General features: G+C 35.9%; 1 protein-coding gene across 6 annotated transcripts in view; it reads right to left on the bottom strand.

Moving 5' to 3' along the window:
* The window catches only part of CDK19 (cyclin dependent kinase 19), a 94504-nt gene that overhangs the window by 69760 nt on the left and 7151 nt on the right, over window positions 1-17593 (bottom strand). For 2 of the 6 annotated variants that reach the window (XM_087912929.1, XM_087912925.1), the window contains one exon: window positions 3526-3586. The exons of 3 other annotated variants lie outside the window; for them this stretch is intronic. The gene's annotated coding sequence lies outside the window, so the exon portion shown is untranslated. Of the gene's footprint in view, window positions 1-758; window positions 915-3525; window positions 3587-17593 lie in introns of all 6 variants that reach the window. One more of the 6 variants, XM_087912934.1, reaches the window with a different exon arrangement.

Raw genomic sequence — 17593 nt, 5'->3', positions numbered from 1 at the left:
TTCATTTTCTGGTTGGCTCCTGGTAAGCTAATATTAGATTTCTAAATCTAATTAATACATAATATAGCTGCCATTAACAGGACTGTTTTGGCACATGTAACATTCTCAGAGTTACATTTTTAATTTAATTAAGTAGACATAAGAGGAATAGTTTGTATCTGCAGTTTAAATATTATTATTTAACCCTATTTATCCCTAACATCAACTTTTTAAAACTTTATTCCTCTACTGCATTATCAACACATGTATCAGACTTTGGAAACTTGACTATGCCAAATGTTTTCCAACACACTATTGTAAATGTTATACACATCTTTGGCACCAGCATACTATTTTTATTCTGTTAACCGCTACTAAAATTTTAGCCATTCTGTTAAAAAATGTACTATATCCCTATATAGAGCAACTTAAATAGTTATTTCATTTGGCTTAACTATAAGATCTATAACCCAAAATGGTGAGCATGTATGTACATTTCCTGTTATCTTTATTAGAAACACTTATTTTAGTCATAAAATATTTTTATTGATTTAATGCTGATCAGAACCCATGCTTCATATTATTTTGTTGGTCTGTATAACCATTTAGCGGTATAGCAGATATCCATTATATTTATAAAAAGGTTTTACATTGTTCAATTTAAAAACTGAACCAACCAATCTAATGTTATGCGCTGTCATATATTTTGTGACATTAATGTATCAAGAAAGTTTGGATTTTATAAGAAAGCAACTTCTTGAAAATGTTCAGATTCTAACTTTCAAAAAAAATCTTTCCAACCACATCTTCAGTTTTCCCAGAAATTTTGAACTTGCAACCAATGCAGGGTTGTATTCATCTCTGAAGATCCATAAGGAGTTTGTTGACTTCTGCTTTGGTTTGGCCTTTGCAAACATGGCTATGATGCACAGAATCTAAGAAAAGTTGAAGGTATGTCAGAACAAATGCTGACTTCAGATATTTTTTCCCTTTTTGTTTTGAAATGAATTTGGCCAGAGGCAAGACTATGGTTTTTATGTAGCTGACAAGCTGGAGGCAAATAAATGTCTAATTAAAAATAAATGTACCACCCATATGTTTGCATGCACTCTTTAAAGAAGACAACCAAATTGCATTAGCACACATACAAAAATGTACCCATTATTAAATATTAAAATGCCAGTTCAAGTAGTTCTTGTTTAGCGACTGCTTCGTTTAAAAACTGTTCGCAGTAATGAAGATGATGAAAAAGTAATTCTACCATGAAACCTTGCATTGGGTAAGATATTTCCTCTGATAATCTGGTTCCATGCCATGAATGGCTTTAAAGGTGATAGCCTCAAAATCCTATGGTGTCAGATGATCTCATTCAGTAGCTTCATGTAGATGTTAAAAAGGAGCAGAAAGAATAACAAACCCTGTGGCATACCCCTCAAAAAAGTGGTCTTGGAAAAAACCTCTATCGCTATCAACACTGACTGGAACCAGCCTTGGACTAAGGAGCCAAATCAGCGCAAGACTGCATTGCCCAGCCCAAAATCCCGCAAAAGCCAAAAAAAAATACCATGGTCAATAGTATCAAAAGCCTATGAGAGAGAAGTCAAGGAAGGAGAGGATGGATGCACTATCCCCATCCTTCCCTTGCCAGAGATCCTCTACAAGCAGAACCAATGCTGCTTCTGCCTCTAATCAGGCCCAATTTGGGACTGAAATGGATCCAGATAATCTATTTTCTCCAGGGCTCTCTGGAGCTATAATACTAGTACTATAGTACTTTTCTAGCAACTTCCCCAAAAAAGGAAGGAGGGAGATTGGGGGGAAAAAACCTGTCCAGATAGGTAAGGTTCAATGATGTTTTCTTAAGAAGGGGCAGACCTCGACTGGCGTTGATGCTGCCTGGATTCACCTGGAAGTCACCATCCTGGAAGTTTTAACCAGCCAGGAGCGACACAGGTCTAAAAAGAAACAATTCTTTTACAAGAATCTACCCTCACGGTTATCTGAGTATATGTAACTTGATATGATATTCAAAAGTGCTGTCCTGAAGAACATTATAGTATGGATTAGGAAAGTTAAAGTGGGGGGAAGGGTCTGAGGGAGCCTACTCTTAAGGGCAGAGAATTCATCTAAAAGAACCTCTGGTTTATATTCAGTCTTCTAAACTTCTAACAAGGCTGTTCAGTCACATGCTATTATTGCAATCCTAAAATAACTTCCTGCTGAGAGTGCCACCTCTGGAGCCAATTCTATTCTTGTCAGGAAAAGGAATTCCTAAAACTAATGACTTCAGCCTTCTTGCAGATATAACATGCACTGAAAATTGTTACACAGTATGGAGCAGTAAAAATTCCTTAACAGAACTGAAACCACAAAAGAACCATCTTTATTTTGCAATTCTGCAGAATATTTTTTATATGCTCGACATACAGAGCTATATTTCAGCAGCAAGACAAGAGAGATGATGAATACCCGAGCACCTAGGATTACCATAAAAGATAAGTTCCCTGTACTTGTTCCAAAGAAAATAAAGCACATTTATGTTTATAGTTCTCCTTTACCTTAGCAAATAAAATTCAATCACAAACCATCTGTGTATATGCAGTGAAATTTTAAATGCAACTAATCTATGTTCTGCCTGGCATAATTATTTAATATTTTTCTTACACGTAAATGGTATTCATCCAACAATGACTCCAAGTTTCAAGCAGCCTTAAAATGGCCCAATTCAAACACTATCATAAGCAGCCATTCTTCACTATTGTCTATAAATTTATTTACATAGCCTGAGTCATATAAATCTTTAATTGCAATTACTGCAGTAGAAGCAGATACACAGCAGCTGTTGAAATTAAAATATTATCACTGAGGAAAAGAATATTTGTTTCTGTTTGTTCCTGATGAGTTTATGTAAAGCAAAAGTTTCAAATATCTCAGTTCAAGGAAAATGTAAAAGAGATTATCACCAAAGTTCCCTATCAAAACTCACACTGCAATAAATAGAGGGTTTGAAATTAAATATTTCACAAATTTTCTCACTTCCATATTGAGAAAAAGAGTTAAGTGCTAACCAAGTGTAAAGAATTAAAGAATCTAATAAATTCTTAAGTTACATGGAGTAAGTTAAGAAGCGTAACATATTTATTGGGCGAACTTCAGCTTTTCCATGTTTGATTTTAACTTGTTGTATGGTTCCAGAAAGCCTCAGATAAATATACACCCAGAAAATAAGAGACATACAAAAGAAAATTACATCAGAAATGTCTGTTTTCTCCTACTCCCTTCATTTCTGCCCCTTTATTCCTACTGTTGCCAGTGGATCCTTTGAAAATGGAATGTAGTTAGAGTAGACACCAATGAAAGGGCATTCTTAGTTTCATGGATTGTATGAACAGCTCAAACAAGCAGTCTAATAACATGACTATTAACCAGGACCCTGATGTTATACATGTATTTATTTTTCACCTTCAAGGACTGCACAGTACTATGTCGGTGCACACTCGCACACAGGCACACATTATGATGCCAGAAGGCAGCACTCCTCTTTACCTTCTGCTGAGTATCTTGCTACCTCCAAGGCTTGAAGTCCAAATACGAAGCCCATTGGAATCTATGAACACAGCAGAAGTAAAAGGCAGAAATTTATGTAGATATACAGGATTCACACCTCAAAACTCAGCAGTGCCTAGTATCTAGATACCCATGGAGCCAGTCTCTAATAAGCAAGCATTCTATTTGGAAACAAGATCATTGCCAAACTAAATCCATTTAAGCAGTTGAGAAGTTGTCAAAGGAACAAATAGCAAATATGGTTCTCATCTTCTGGTATATCTTAAGTTGGAAAAAGGCAACCTTAAAAAAGTGAAAGCCATTTGAAAAAAACTTTGCCTCCTATGTCATACACTAAGTCACCCCACAGTTAATTCTGGTTAAGCACATTTTACAACTGTAACGTTAAAAAATAAATGCTTACAGAATCAGAAAAAGGATGAAGACCTTTCTTTTGAACCACCTTCAACTCAGTGGAAAACCAAAACTATTATCTTTATCCAGACAGCATTGCTGATTCACACACTTCACAAAATCAACATGAACAATCTAGTTTGTGCTTTTTAAAGTAAACACAAGTACTTTTTAAAAAATGTCTTTAATATCAGGACATATCCTAATTTTATGGTATGAGGGAAATCATCTTTACTGAAGGAGGTATTTCAAAATTTTGCCATTTAGCACAAGAAAAAGTAACAACACCCAGCACAGGAGTCATAAATCACTTTGAGACAGAAGAAAACACCATAGCTTTTGCTTCAACAGAAAGTGGGGATAGCATGATGCTATAATATTATGATGAAAACATTTAAGTAAAATGTAAATTCTAGAAGCATTCATACATTTTAAATAAAAATGAAAACTTTATCTGTACGGAAGGAATAGAGTGATAAAGCTAACTGGTCATCAGTGGTGCAGGTACCACACAAATGTATATATATTTTAATCTAATGAGACATTTCCAATTACAGATGATAGTTAATTATTTAACACTGGTGGTTATTTGGGAGGGATCTTCCATTTGAACCCTGAAATATTTCTTCCACTCACAACTAGTTAAAGCTATAATGCTGCTAATCTCTTGTAGCCCAGGGAAAATTCTGTTCTAAAAACTCTGAACACCATATCCATTTTATTGTCCAAGATATTGCATCAGCTTTATTTTTAAAAGCGTAAAAGACATAGGTACATTTCTAAATGTGTTGAAGTATTAGATGGAAGACCTGTTTAACTATATAAAAAGAATTACATTGACAGGTGTCTATGATAAGTTAAAAGTGATGGCAACAAGTAATAATTGTATCATTCCTTGCTGCTGCAGAACAGCTTTTTGCAATGGCTATCCTCCAAGTGCACTGGGATTACAAATCCCAGAATGTGTAACCAGTAGGCACTGTTCACCTTGACCTCTGAGAATTATAGTCCCAATGCGTTTGCTAATGTGCTGGAATGGGCAGCTGAAGAAGGATTGGGGGGGGATGTCAGCGGTAGCACTGTGGCTTCCCAGGGAGGCAGCAGCACATTCCAGAGAAGGGCCCAAGATCAGAGACCGTGATGGCGTGAACTGGATGGGGGGAGGGGGAGGAATCTCGTAGGATATGTCTATTAGGTTACAAGGTTATAGCTTTAGTCTGGTGAGATTCTGTCTATTAGTCATAAGCAAATATGAACTAGGTTTGATTGGATTTCACTGTGTTATCTTTGGCTTAGATCTGACAGCTGGGCATCTGGGGGAGACTGGCAAACAATTTCAGGTCTTTTATTCATATTATATTGGGGCACACTACTTCTTGGAATATGCCACTACTACCATATCAGTGGAATAGCCCAGGAGATGAAAGACATGCCATACACAGTGGAATTAATGGGTTTTTTTATTTGAGATTTGACTTCTATAAGCTTCCCATCTATGAGTTGGCTGGCAATATAAATATTCTTAATAAATAAATAGAAAATAAAGAGAGAGGAACCTTAGCGTCCTTTGTCAACAATACTAAATAAATCGGTATGATTACAAAAATATCTTTGGTTTGACTGACTACATGCCAACATATCAGCGTTGACCCTTAGTAATCACACAGGTTTTCTTCATGACAATCTGTCCCCAACATGGTCCTTCTAGTCTTCCTGCGGTGCATTCATCACCAGTATAATTAAAAATATTAATTGTTCTCTTCTTCCCTTTCCTTTCACTTTCCAGCATTAGAAACTTTTCCAGAGGTAGGTCTTTGCATAATATATCCAAAGTACATATGGGGAGGAGTGAGCTCCCATCCTTCGCTCCAGCTCCTGCCAGGACATGAAAGGGACCCAGCAACTGGGCATCCCCCTGGGCAATGGTGATGTCACTGGCTAATCCTTCCAACCTGGAAGCGCCTCAGTGCTTCTGACACAAATGAGGGGAAAAATCAGTCTAAAGTTAATATTCCCACTTTCATCCACATTTTTTTCATATTATTATCTTTTTCCCAATTTTCAAAATTGGGTTTCTCCATAAAGTCAATTCAGCATGGGAAAAGAGTTAAATCAATAGACATTATTTCCAATAGATTTCTAATTGATGTATATGTTTTCAGAGATACATCTTTATGAAGGTTTTCAGTCATCCAGATCATGGTTGCTTTTTTCAAATGGCAACTGGAATTTCTTGATTTTTCTTGAAGATATTTTACTTCTCATCCAAGAAGCTTCTTTACCTGAAGGTGCCTTTGGTTTCCAGAGATACTAGGGTATTAGTTTATTTTGATCCTCATATTACTCATCTAATCATACATGTTATATATGCATATTTCAAAGTTGTCTAAATCAGAAAATTAACACTGATTGTTGGTTTCCAGTATTTAATATTTGACAATAGTTAAGCATGATGTTATAGTTCCAAATTCCAAAAACCGAATCCTTATTAACTGATAATTGCATTTTCTGTAAACTTATTCTCAAACCTACTGGATATTTTGAATGTTCCTTGTGTCAATAGTTTACATATTCTTGTTGGAATAACTACCAGTTATTATAGTTTACAGCTTATAATCTTAATAGACCCCAAGACTCTGAATTTATTAGGCATATTGATTTAGAAAGATCAGATCAGCCGGCTATATCAGCATTTTACAAAATCAAGTTCAAAAATACAAGGTTGGCACAATTATAATACAGTATACATAATCAATACAAGTCAGAGTACTTCAGAGTTACTGTTGCTACAGACAAGTAACTCTTCTAACCAGACACTGCAGCATTCATAAATTCCAATATTAAATTACGTAGATTTAAAATATGCCCCCAAAGTTACTGTATTTTCTCCCACTTTTAAATCTCATTCCTACAAGATATAGGCCATATGAAAGGTTTTACTTTGGTAAGTTTTCCACATGCATAACAAAATTAAATTCATTTAGCCATTTTTAAATTTATGAAGCATATGTGTTTCCTACTCATATGCAGTGTTAGCATCCTAACAGCATCCTAATCAAGCTGCTAGTAAGCTCCTTTGCTAATATTCCATTTACATGTCCCAGCAAACCCTACAAAGTACATTTAAATGTGTCTCAAGAAGCATGGAAAGCTAACATTTCATTGTAGCCAATGTCCTACATAAATCAAATGCACAGATAGCTGGCCATATAAAAAAGAAATTTTACAGACTATGCTATCACTCACTGAAAACAAAACTGCTATTTCTATATCAATAACTTGGCTGAAAATTAATCATTTTAGAAAGATTCACAACTGACAATGTACAATATAAAAATATCTGTGTAACCTTATTGTCTGTCTAGATTCTAGAATACAAATAGATTAATCAACAAATACATAATTATAATGATGTATCAGGTACTAAATGTTTTCATCCCTCTGAGAAGAAAGGCAGGTGAAATCATACATTTGTGTAACCTGCTAACATGGATTTTAGCTATACAGCAGCAGTCCCTTGCTACCATGGTGATTAGAAAACTATAAATATGCATTGCTGCTGGGGGTTTCTATGGAATTTTAACTGGCAACACTGCTACACTGCTTCCATTTTTTTTTTTAAAAATCCCACACTAAAAGTTTGCCACAGATTTCTTTAATTAAGAAACTAAGTCCTCTATCACCCCACTTCTCTTTTAAAAATTATTTAATTATTTAAATGTACTTCCTTAGTATTTGTCATTATCCTTTCAGGTAGGCCAGATCAGGAAACAAACATCACAAGCAGTATGGCAACTCTATAGTTAAAAGGCATTATACTAGAAGCTTGAAAATCTGACAAAGAGAATCAAACAGTATTATCTTGAATTGCCTTATACCCAGAGTAAGCTGATGTTTATTTAGCCATTCTTCCTTCAGGTTTATCTCCATTTAGTACTTCTCTAAAGAACTGCATAGAGTTTACTAGATTTGCCACGCTCCTTCTTGATGTTCTAGTAGTAACCATTACTGTGTGATTTTACCATTTTTAAATGAATATTCACTAAAGCTTTGTACGTATATATACTGGAGTTAATTACAGATGTATTTTACTTGTAGATTTCTAAGCAGCAGCATTAACCATTAATTTATTTCTCCATTATAAAACTTCATAAAGAAAGACATATCCCTGAATTATCCTTCTAAATCTCTAGCCTGCTTCTGAAGAGGCATCCAACTCAATGTAACGTAACGAGGAAATTGACAAGTTGGTAAACAGTACAACCCTAAACACGGCTACCCCAAAATAAGTCACTTTCAATGAACTTGCTCCCAAGTAACTATGTATACTGTTATCATTAAAATACCAGTAAAAAAAAAAATTAGACGTGCAGAGTGGTTTCCCATTGATTCTGTTTATTTCTTGACATTTAAACAGCATGTCCATGCACACACGTATTGATGTGGCCTATCGGCCACCGGCTCCTCCAGCAGCCCAATCAGAGGAGGAGGAGGAGGCGTGGGAGTCAGGGTCAGCATCAGGGCAACCTGGGAGCTCTGAGGGGGAAGGGGGAATGGAGCTGGCAGAGAGAGAGAGAGAGAGAGAGGCGGAGCCTGGGCCATCCGTCAGCCCTCAGATGGAGAGTCAACAGCCCCCAGGTCCGGAGGTAGTTGATGAAGAAAAGGAGGAACAGCTGAAAAAAGTGACATGATCATTTTTCACACTTATGACTGTTGCAGAATCCCCATGATCACATGACTTAGATTTGGATGCCTGACAACTGACTCACATTTATGATGCTTGCAATGTCCTAGGGCCATGTGAACATCTTTTTCAACCTTCTGATAAGCAAAGTCAATGGGGAAGCCAGATTCATTTATCAACCATGTCACTAATATAAGAACTACAATGATTCACTTAGCAACTGTGGCAAGAAAGCTCATAAAACAGGGCAAAACTCACTTAACAAATTTCTCACTTAGCAACATAAATTTGGAGCTCAATTGTGGTCGTAAGTCGAGGATTATCTGTACTATAGTGCAGTAGATGAGAAAGAATAACTCCTAACTGAGGGCCAGAGATGTTTGTTTTCATAATCTGCCCTACAAGTCTTTTGCATTAAAATTTGTGAAAACGGGAAACCAGGCGAGCAACAAATGGATATATTCTTAACTGTCCAACCTCAGAGAAGTGTTGATATTTTCTATTGAAGTAGGATTTACAGTTCCAAAGTAATATCATTTTCAGTTTGAGTAGCCATTTTTATAATTTATAAAAGTCCTTCCTAAAAATTCACCACTATCCATATTAGAGTTGTTTGCTATCAGTGATGCATAATTAAATGGGAATACAACTCTTTGTCTTTGCCTTCCTCAAGTTTTAGTATATATACATTCTGAATTTAAAATTTAGTAAACAATCTAAATCATCAGGAAATGACAAAGTGGCTCCATAGATTATTACATCAAAATTGCATCAAACCAAGTATATCCACACACTTGGAACTGCACTTATACTGTACAGTACATTTTAATAGTAACAGATTAAAGAGAGAATATTATCGTTATGTGAATAAACCATGAAAGTCTCACTGATTTTCCAGCTGTGTCTTCATTTCTCTCATACTTTGCATCCCTACTAGGAGGGACACTATCATAATTTCTCTCCACCTAATCTTCCAATGCTTACCTAATCTTTTAAGGCTACAAGTACAGTATCCCGTATTACGGTGCTACAGTGTACTTTTCCATAGTTGGAAGACTGGTCCAGAATTCACAATACTGTATGTATGATGAAGCTGAAATAGGGTATTTCTTTCATGTTTTTTAGTTCCACATTGGAATGAAAACGTATATAGACAGAAAAACAGAGACAGGATTAGTAATGGCATGCTCATAGAGATAGCTTTTGGCTGAACATGATGTCTTCCCAATATATCAAGGATAATCTGTTGATGTATGATTTCATATGGCCCAAAGCTAATTGTAGGATGCAACATTTCAGATGTATTAAACTTAATATCATGCATTGTTCATTCAAGATCTGTCCAAGGATAGATCTATATTTAATTTTATATCCAAAATTAAATAATTTTTGGCCATATATTCACAATCAAGCTGTCTGAGTTTTGAAACAAAATTAAGTAAGGAACAGAGAATAAGTAACCAATTCGTTATTATATCATTAATTATGTCTGTTTTGCAGAATTTTAATGATATTGTTGTAGATATACAATCAGAACAATATGTATACTTCATATTAAAGAAAGAATACCATTCTATGAAAAATCTACATTTTGTCAACTGCAAAATTAGGGTAAGAAACCCCGTTGAGAGCTACTCTTTAAAAAAAACAAGCCACTGAGAGACATAGAAGGCAATGACACAATGATTATATCAAAACATATCAAAGCAAATTTTCCATCACTTCCTGAGTGAGATGTGATTGAGTGTATTATTATTTTTAAAAAACTGAATTAAACGTGTTAGAGGTATTACAAAGTGAGTTTCCTGTTCCAGAAAAAAAAGATAACTCTCATATTATTTGGTGATCTGATACCAAATTTCAGTAGTTTGACCTTGGGGGAATTCTTTAGCCTACAAATAAGAAATTGAAGCAATTTATAGCAACCAATTTTCCACCTGGGACACATTATGCAAACTGAGCAAAATTTACAGCAAACAGGCATATAAGAAATGTATTCCATTCTCTGAGCCTACATATTCAACTCCAGGTTCATTTAAAAGCCAGACACATGGCTAAATAAGATTTCAACAGGCATTTTCAATATGTATTTTCAACATATCTTCATATTTATAAAGACTGGCAACTTTTTTTTCTTTTTCAGTACAGATTGTTCAGAAGCTGAAGTCAATCCTATTACAGAATTATGGGATTCATAGTGGCCTGAATATACTCAAATCTTTACCCAAGGGAAATATTACAGCAACAGCTATGACAAAAGGAGAGATAAAGTGCCGGACTAGCTAACTAAAAACAGCCCCACTTAACCTTGGCAATGAGTAAATTCCATTGCTATTTCCTACCATCTAAGGTATCAAAACAGGAAAGGCTTTGCTTAGACATTTTTAATTCAAAATTGGCAAATACTACAGTGATGACATTGAGAGAAATTTCTAGCCATATTTGCTTTGTTTATAAGAAAAATAGGAAGAAGTTCTCTAATTTTAAGAACATAAAGTGGAACTGGTCTGGGTCAGATCAAAATACACACAAAGATTTTTGAAATATTTTGAGCTTTAATACTCCTTTAACTCAGTTATCATCCTACAATTTAACCATCTATTTAGACAGTTTTTGATAGAAAATGATATTTCCTATCATTAAATTACTTCACAGATTATGTCTTAAGTCTCTTTTTATGCTTTTATTACAGCACTCTGCACTCTTATGATGTAGAATTCCTTGAAAAATAAATGTTCCCAGGTTTCTGTTTAGCCCATTATACCTTCTATTTGAACTATACATTCATCATCTTGACTTGAAGACTTTTAGTATAGAAGTTTACATATTATCTCTCTTCAAATGTCAGAAATATGAATTTACCCTGTTCCCCTTCAGATCTTTGATTAATACTTTTTCAGATGTGGGCATGATCATCATCTACTTGAAGAAGTCAAAGCTTTTGAAGAATGAAGAACATATAGAATGTAAGTATGACAAATTAGTCCTCATATATATGCAATGTATAATAGAATGGTGATTCCCAAACCTACCCAATGTTCCATGTTATAAAGAAATACACTGCTCAAAAAAATAAAGGGAACACAAAAATAAGATACCTTAGATCTGAATGAATGAAATATTCTTATTAAATACTTTATTCATTACATAGTTGAATGTGCTGACAACAAAATCACACAAAAATTATCAATGGAAATCAAATTTAGCAACCCATGGAGGTCTGGATTTGGAGTTACACTCAAAATTAAAGTGGAAAAAAACACTACAGGCTGATCCAACTTTGATGTAATGTCCTTAAAACAAGTCAAAATGATGCTCAGTAGTGTGTGTAGCCTCCACGTGCCTGTATGACCTCCCTACAATGCCTGGGCATCTCCTGATGAGGTGGCGGATGGTCTCCTGAGGGATCTCCTCCCACACCTGGACTAAAGCATCCCACACCTCCTGGATAGTCTGTGGTGCAACGTGGCGTTGGTGGATGGAGCGAGACATGATGTCCCAGATGTGCTCAATTGGATTCAAGTCTGGGGAATGGGCGGGCCAGTCCATAGCATCAATACCTTCGTCTTGCAGGAACTGCTGATACACTCCAGCCACATGAGGTCTAGCATTGTTTTGCATTAGGAGGAACCCAGGGCCAACCGCACCAGCATATGGTCTCACAAGGGGTCTGAGGATCTCATCTCGGTACCTAATGGCAGTCAGGCTACCTCTGGCGAGCACATGGAGGGCTGTGCGGCCCCCTAAAGAAATGCCACCCCACACCATTACTGACCCACTGCCAAACTGGTCATGCTGGAGGATGTTGCAGGCAGCAGAATGTTCTCCACGGCATCTCCAGACCCTGTCCCATCTGTCACATGTGTTCAGTGTGAACCTGCTTTCATCTGTAAAGAGCACAGGGCGCCAGTGGCGAATTTGCCAATCTTGGTGTTCTCTGGCAAATGCCAAACATCTGCACAGTGTTGGGATGTAAGCACAACCCCCACCTGTGGACGTCGGGCCCTCATACCACCCTCATGGAGTCTGTTTCTGACTGTTTGAGCAGCCACATGCACATTTGTGGCCCACTGGAGGTCATTTTGCAGGGCTCTGGCAGTGCTCCTCCTGTCCCTCCTTGCACAAAGGTGGAGGTAGCGGTCCTAATGCTGGGTTGTTGCCCTCCTACAGCCTCCTCCACGTCTCCTGATGTACTGGTCTGTCTCCTGGTTGCACCTCCATGCTCTGGACACTACACTGACAGACATAGCAAACCTTCTTGCCAAAGCTGGCATTGATGTGCCATCCTGGATGAGCTGCACTACCTAAGCCACTTGTGTGGGTTGTAGACTCCGTCTCATGCTACCACTAGAGTGAAAGCACTGCCAGCATTCAAAAGTGACCAAACCATCAGCCAGAAAGCATAAGAACTGAGAAGTGGTCTGTGGTCACCATCTGCAGAACCACTCCTTTATTGGGGATGTCTTGCCAACTGCCTATGCTTTCCACCTGTTGTCCATTCCATTTGCACAACAGCATGTGAAATTGATTGTCAATCAGTGTTGCTACCTAAGTGGACAGTTTGATTTCACAGAAGTGTGATTGACTTGGAGTTATATTGTGTTGTTTAAGTGTTCCCTTTATTTTTTTGAGCAGTGTATATTAAAAGGTCTGACTAATTCTCCCTTTAATCAATAGCATTAGTATACAATAATTATTTCAACTATCATGTTGTAGTACTTCAATGACTGTCAAAACCTTCTGAAATACAAAATATAATTCACCTCTAGAATTTCTTTTAAAATATTAGTTAAATAGGTAAAAGAAATAACTAGTGAGCTAGGAAGCTATATTTTTGTTTGAAGTAGGTATTCTGATCCATCAATATATGATTGTAATTTTACTATTAGCTTGGAATATCTTATTATTCAAATTTATATAGCTGCCCATCTCATATATATGACTTTAGGACGCTTACAAACAATTAAAATACAAAAACAACAAAAAAGAACAACCCAGCAATTTAAAAAGAAGGAAAAAATTCCTTCATAAAACTCACAGCTGAAGTATCCTGTCCATGACAAAAGACCAGTAGATCTTTGGCAGGGCAGTCTCCTTTCAAGGCACAGGAGGGATGGGCCTGGCAGGAAGGAGACCCATGAAGATATGCTCCCCAAATTTATGTATATTTACTTAAAAATAAATGCCACTATTTCCATTGTCTTTTTTTTTTTATATAAATCTGTACAACTTTGAATTTGAAAGTTTTGGAATCACAAATGCTTTGGTCAACATATGTATACAAGATATACAATAATCCAACAAAGAAGTACTTTTTGACTTGTGCATTTTTAAACTACTTACATTCTACATCACGCTGTAAAAAAACTCCAATTGCTCTGAGGCTGTTTGTCCATTTTCCATGTTTAATTTCAAAATGAACCCCCAAAGCAAATTTAATTATTTACAACAGCTGGGACCTTATGCCCAATAACACATACTAGTGACAATCAAGGACTAATTCTAATTAGTCACATACTTTCATTAGTTCACAGGCTTCAGAAGACAAGGAATCATTAATAGGTAAAGTGTTTCCTACTTTTAGGTCCTTCTAGTGGAGTAACCACATCTAGGGATCCCTTTTTTCTGTATTAATAGCAATAGCACTTTATATATGGCTTCAGTGCTTTACAACTCTCTCTAAGTGGTTTACAGAGTCAACCTCTTGCCCCCAACAATTTGGGCCCTCATTTTGCTGACCTCGGAAGGATGAAACTCTGAGTCAACCTTGAGCCTGGTGAGATTCCAACTGCCAAATAGTTTTATTAATAGTTTTATTTGCATTCACTGTCTCTTTGGGATGGTTTAGATCCGTTTGGACCGTCCAGGAACAAAGATATTGGCAGCGATCTCAGACCTCCAATTTCGCATGCCATATCGTTGCGACGCCAGCTCCTCCCTGAATGTAAACAGAGCATCCTGTCAATCCCAGGGACACTGCAAAGTCCCTGGTAGATCCAGGAGAAGCTCTTTTTGCCAGCGGCAAAGAGGCAGCCATTAAAGCTGCTGAAGTTGGGACAGCTCCGAAACGAAAGAGAATGGAAAGAGAAAGTGTGCCGGTTTGGTGAGAACTTTTTCTTTACTTTAAGGTTTAAAAGGACGCCCTAAGGAAAAAAAAGAATCTGTAAAAGTTTTGACAGAAGTGATTAAGTGGCAGTTTTAAACAGGAAGTCAAAGTAATATTTTTTTTATTTTTTTCTCATTGCTGGATTTTCTACACATGATTTTATATTTTGAAACTGAACTGGTTTTTTTTTCTTCTTCCACCTATTCTTTCTCTCCTTTTTGACTTTATAATATTCTAGGCTAGAGACTCCCTTTTAGTCATCTTTTTTAATATCTTTTTCCCTTTTTAATTAATTTTTATTTTGTTTGGAAAAGGAGGGAGAAAGTGAAAGCAGAAGAAACTTTGTAACACTGCCAACTAGAGGCTTGGAAATATTCTATCTCCTTTTTTCTTGACCAGACAAAGCTGAGAAAGAACTGAGACTTCTTTTCAAGGACATTGCTTGTTTGATAAGATAGAGGGAAGAGCATGGGAGAGTATTACTGCAGGTGCTCTTCTGGGTTTCTATCAATAGCTGCAGTCTGGTGTTGAAGTTTATAGAAAAAAAGGTGATACGATTCTGGAGAAGAGAGTTATAAATTTTAACAAAAGCCTTGGATAACTAAACAAGGTGCAGTGTGCTCTTTTTATTTTTTTAAGCTGGGTTATTTCTTACTTTAACAAACCCCCTCCTTACTAGCTTACTTTTTGCAATAGTTATATGGATTTTTGGCCTTTTGGAACTTGTTTTTGTCTTTCTTTTTGTTTTTGAAGTCTAATTTTCATGTTTGCATATTATTTTAAAGGAAAAGCTTTAGTATTAATGATTTCCTTCCTTTTTTTTCTCTTTAAGGGAGTAGTCTCTTTTCTTTTTTCTCTCTCCCTCCCTTGTATATTTTTTTTTCTATTTACCTTCCATATTGGGTTTTTTTTTAAATTTTTGTGACTTTCTTCTTTTTCTTATGCATTCTTTTATACCTGAGACTTTTTAATTGGATTAAGGTGTTGAAGAACCTGAAGAACTTTTCTTTTCTCTTCTTTAGTCTTTTATTTTTTATTTTTCCGCCTTTTTCAGGATTTAACAATTTTTTCTTTTTTGTGTGTATTTATGGTCTTTTCTTCCATTTTTGAGTTTTTACTGCTATCTAACCAATCGATTGGATTATGGTATACAAGAACCTGAAGATGATGATGATGATTCTTATTATTGGTATTATTGGTATTATTTGGTTTCTTTTTCCCCATTTTTACTTGGAATTACAATTGGTTATTTCACAAGTGGATTAAGTCTAGAAGAACCTGAAGATTTTGAATTGTCCGAAATGAGTAGGAAACTAACAGCCCCTGGTTCCTCAACTTCTACTTCTTCCTCTTCACCATCTGGAGGACAACGCTCAATACAGACGATGTTACAGCAAGAAAAAGAACAGGAAAAAGTGACGCTGCAGATGATTATGCAAGGAATTCAAAATATTCAAATAAGAACAGAGAATATTGAAAAGGGAACAGAGAACATTGAACAAAGAACAGGAAAAAATGATGAAAAGGTGGAGAACATTCAACAAATGATGATGAAGTATGATGAGAGATTCCAAAAAATTGAAGAAGATAAACAAAGAGATAAGAGGATTGGAGATATTGATAGCAGATTAACTGTGGTTGAACAAGATAAATGTGGGATGTTGAGATGGACAGATCAGAATTTTATTTCAGATTCCAAAACATAGAGGAAGAAAAGGGACAAAACCTAGCTGAGATAATGATAGAAATTTTGGCTGAAGCTTTGCAAATAACTAAAGAGAAGATGATGGATGGACTAGACGAGGTTTTTCGAGTCTTCACAAGATATGCAATGAGAAATAGCTTACCAAGAGAAGTTCACATCAGATTTACAAAGAAAGCCATTAAAACGCAAATATTGCAAGTGGCAAGAGAGAAAATATTGAAATATAAAGACAAGGAGATTGTGGTCCTGAAACAAGTACCCAGAAGAGTGAGAGAGATGAGAAGAGAATACCGATTTCTGACTAAAATCCTACTTAAAAAAGAGGTGAATTATAGATAGCTGATTCCAGAAGCTTTAATGTTTACATGGCAAGAACGGAGACATAGAATTGACTCAATTCAGAAAGCTGAATTATTTTACACAGAATATTTTGGAGGGAAAGAGGAGGAGGCAGAAAAAGAAATGTCACTAATTGAATTCCAAGAGGACTGCCAAATGGCGATTGAAAAAGAAGGTGCAGTAGGCGGAAAGGAGGAAGCCAAAGAACATGAACCAAGATCTACGAGAGCTGCTAAACCTAACTACAAAATATAACCATGGAAGAGAAAAAACTGATTACAATTAACATAAATGGACTTAACTCAGCTGTTAAAAGAAGGAAAACTTTTCATAAATTAGAGAAATTAAAATTTGATATAATCTGCCTACAAGAAGTATATATTAAAAAGCAACATGAACAACTGTTGATACAGCCAAAATTAGGGAAAATGTTTACTTCTTTGACACAATGCAAGAAAAGAGGAGTGGTTTTATACATTAAAGATATTATCCCAGCGAAATTGATCTATACTGATGATGATGGAAGAATACTAATGGTGGAAATAATGGACAATAATATGAAAACACTCATGATTGCAATCTATGCCCCGAATGACAATCAAGAAGAATTTTATAAAAAATTGCATATGAAAATGATTGAATTGGACTATGCTAATATAGTTATGATGGGAGATTTTAATGGAATTGTAGATAATAAACTGGACTACACAGCACAGAAAACAACAAAGCAAAACAGAAAGACTCTCCCTAAATCTTTTTTTAAAATGATAGATGAAATAAATTTAAAAGATACATGGAGAGAAAGAAATGCTAAGACTAA

The sequence above is a fragment of the Pseudonaja textilis genome, chromosome 1 (genome assembly GCF_049901715.1).
Source record: "Pseudonaja textilis isolate UNSWEBS1 chromosome 1, rPseTex1.2, whole genome shotgun sequence".
NCBI classification, from domain to species: Eukaryota; Metazoa; Chordata; class Lepidosauria; order Squamata; family Elapidae; genus Pseudonaja; species Pseudonaja textilis.
This window is presented reverse-complemented; position numbering and strand designations above follow the sequence as displayed.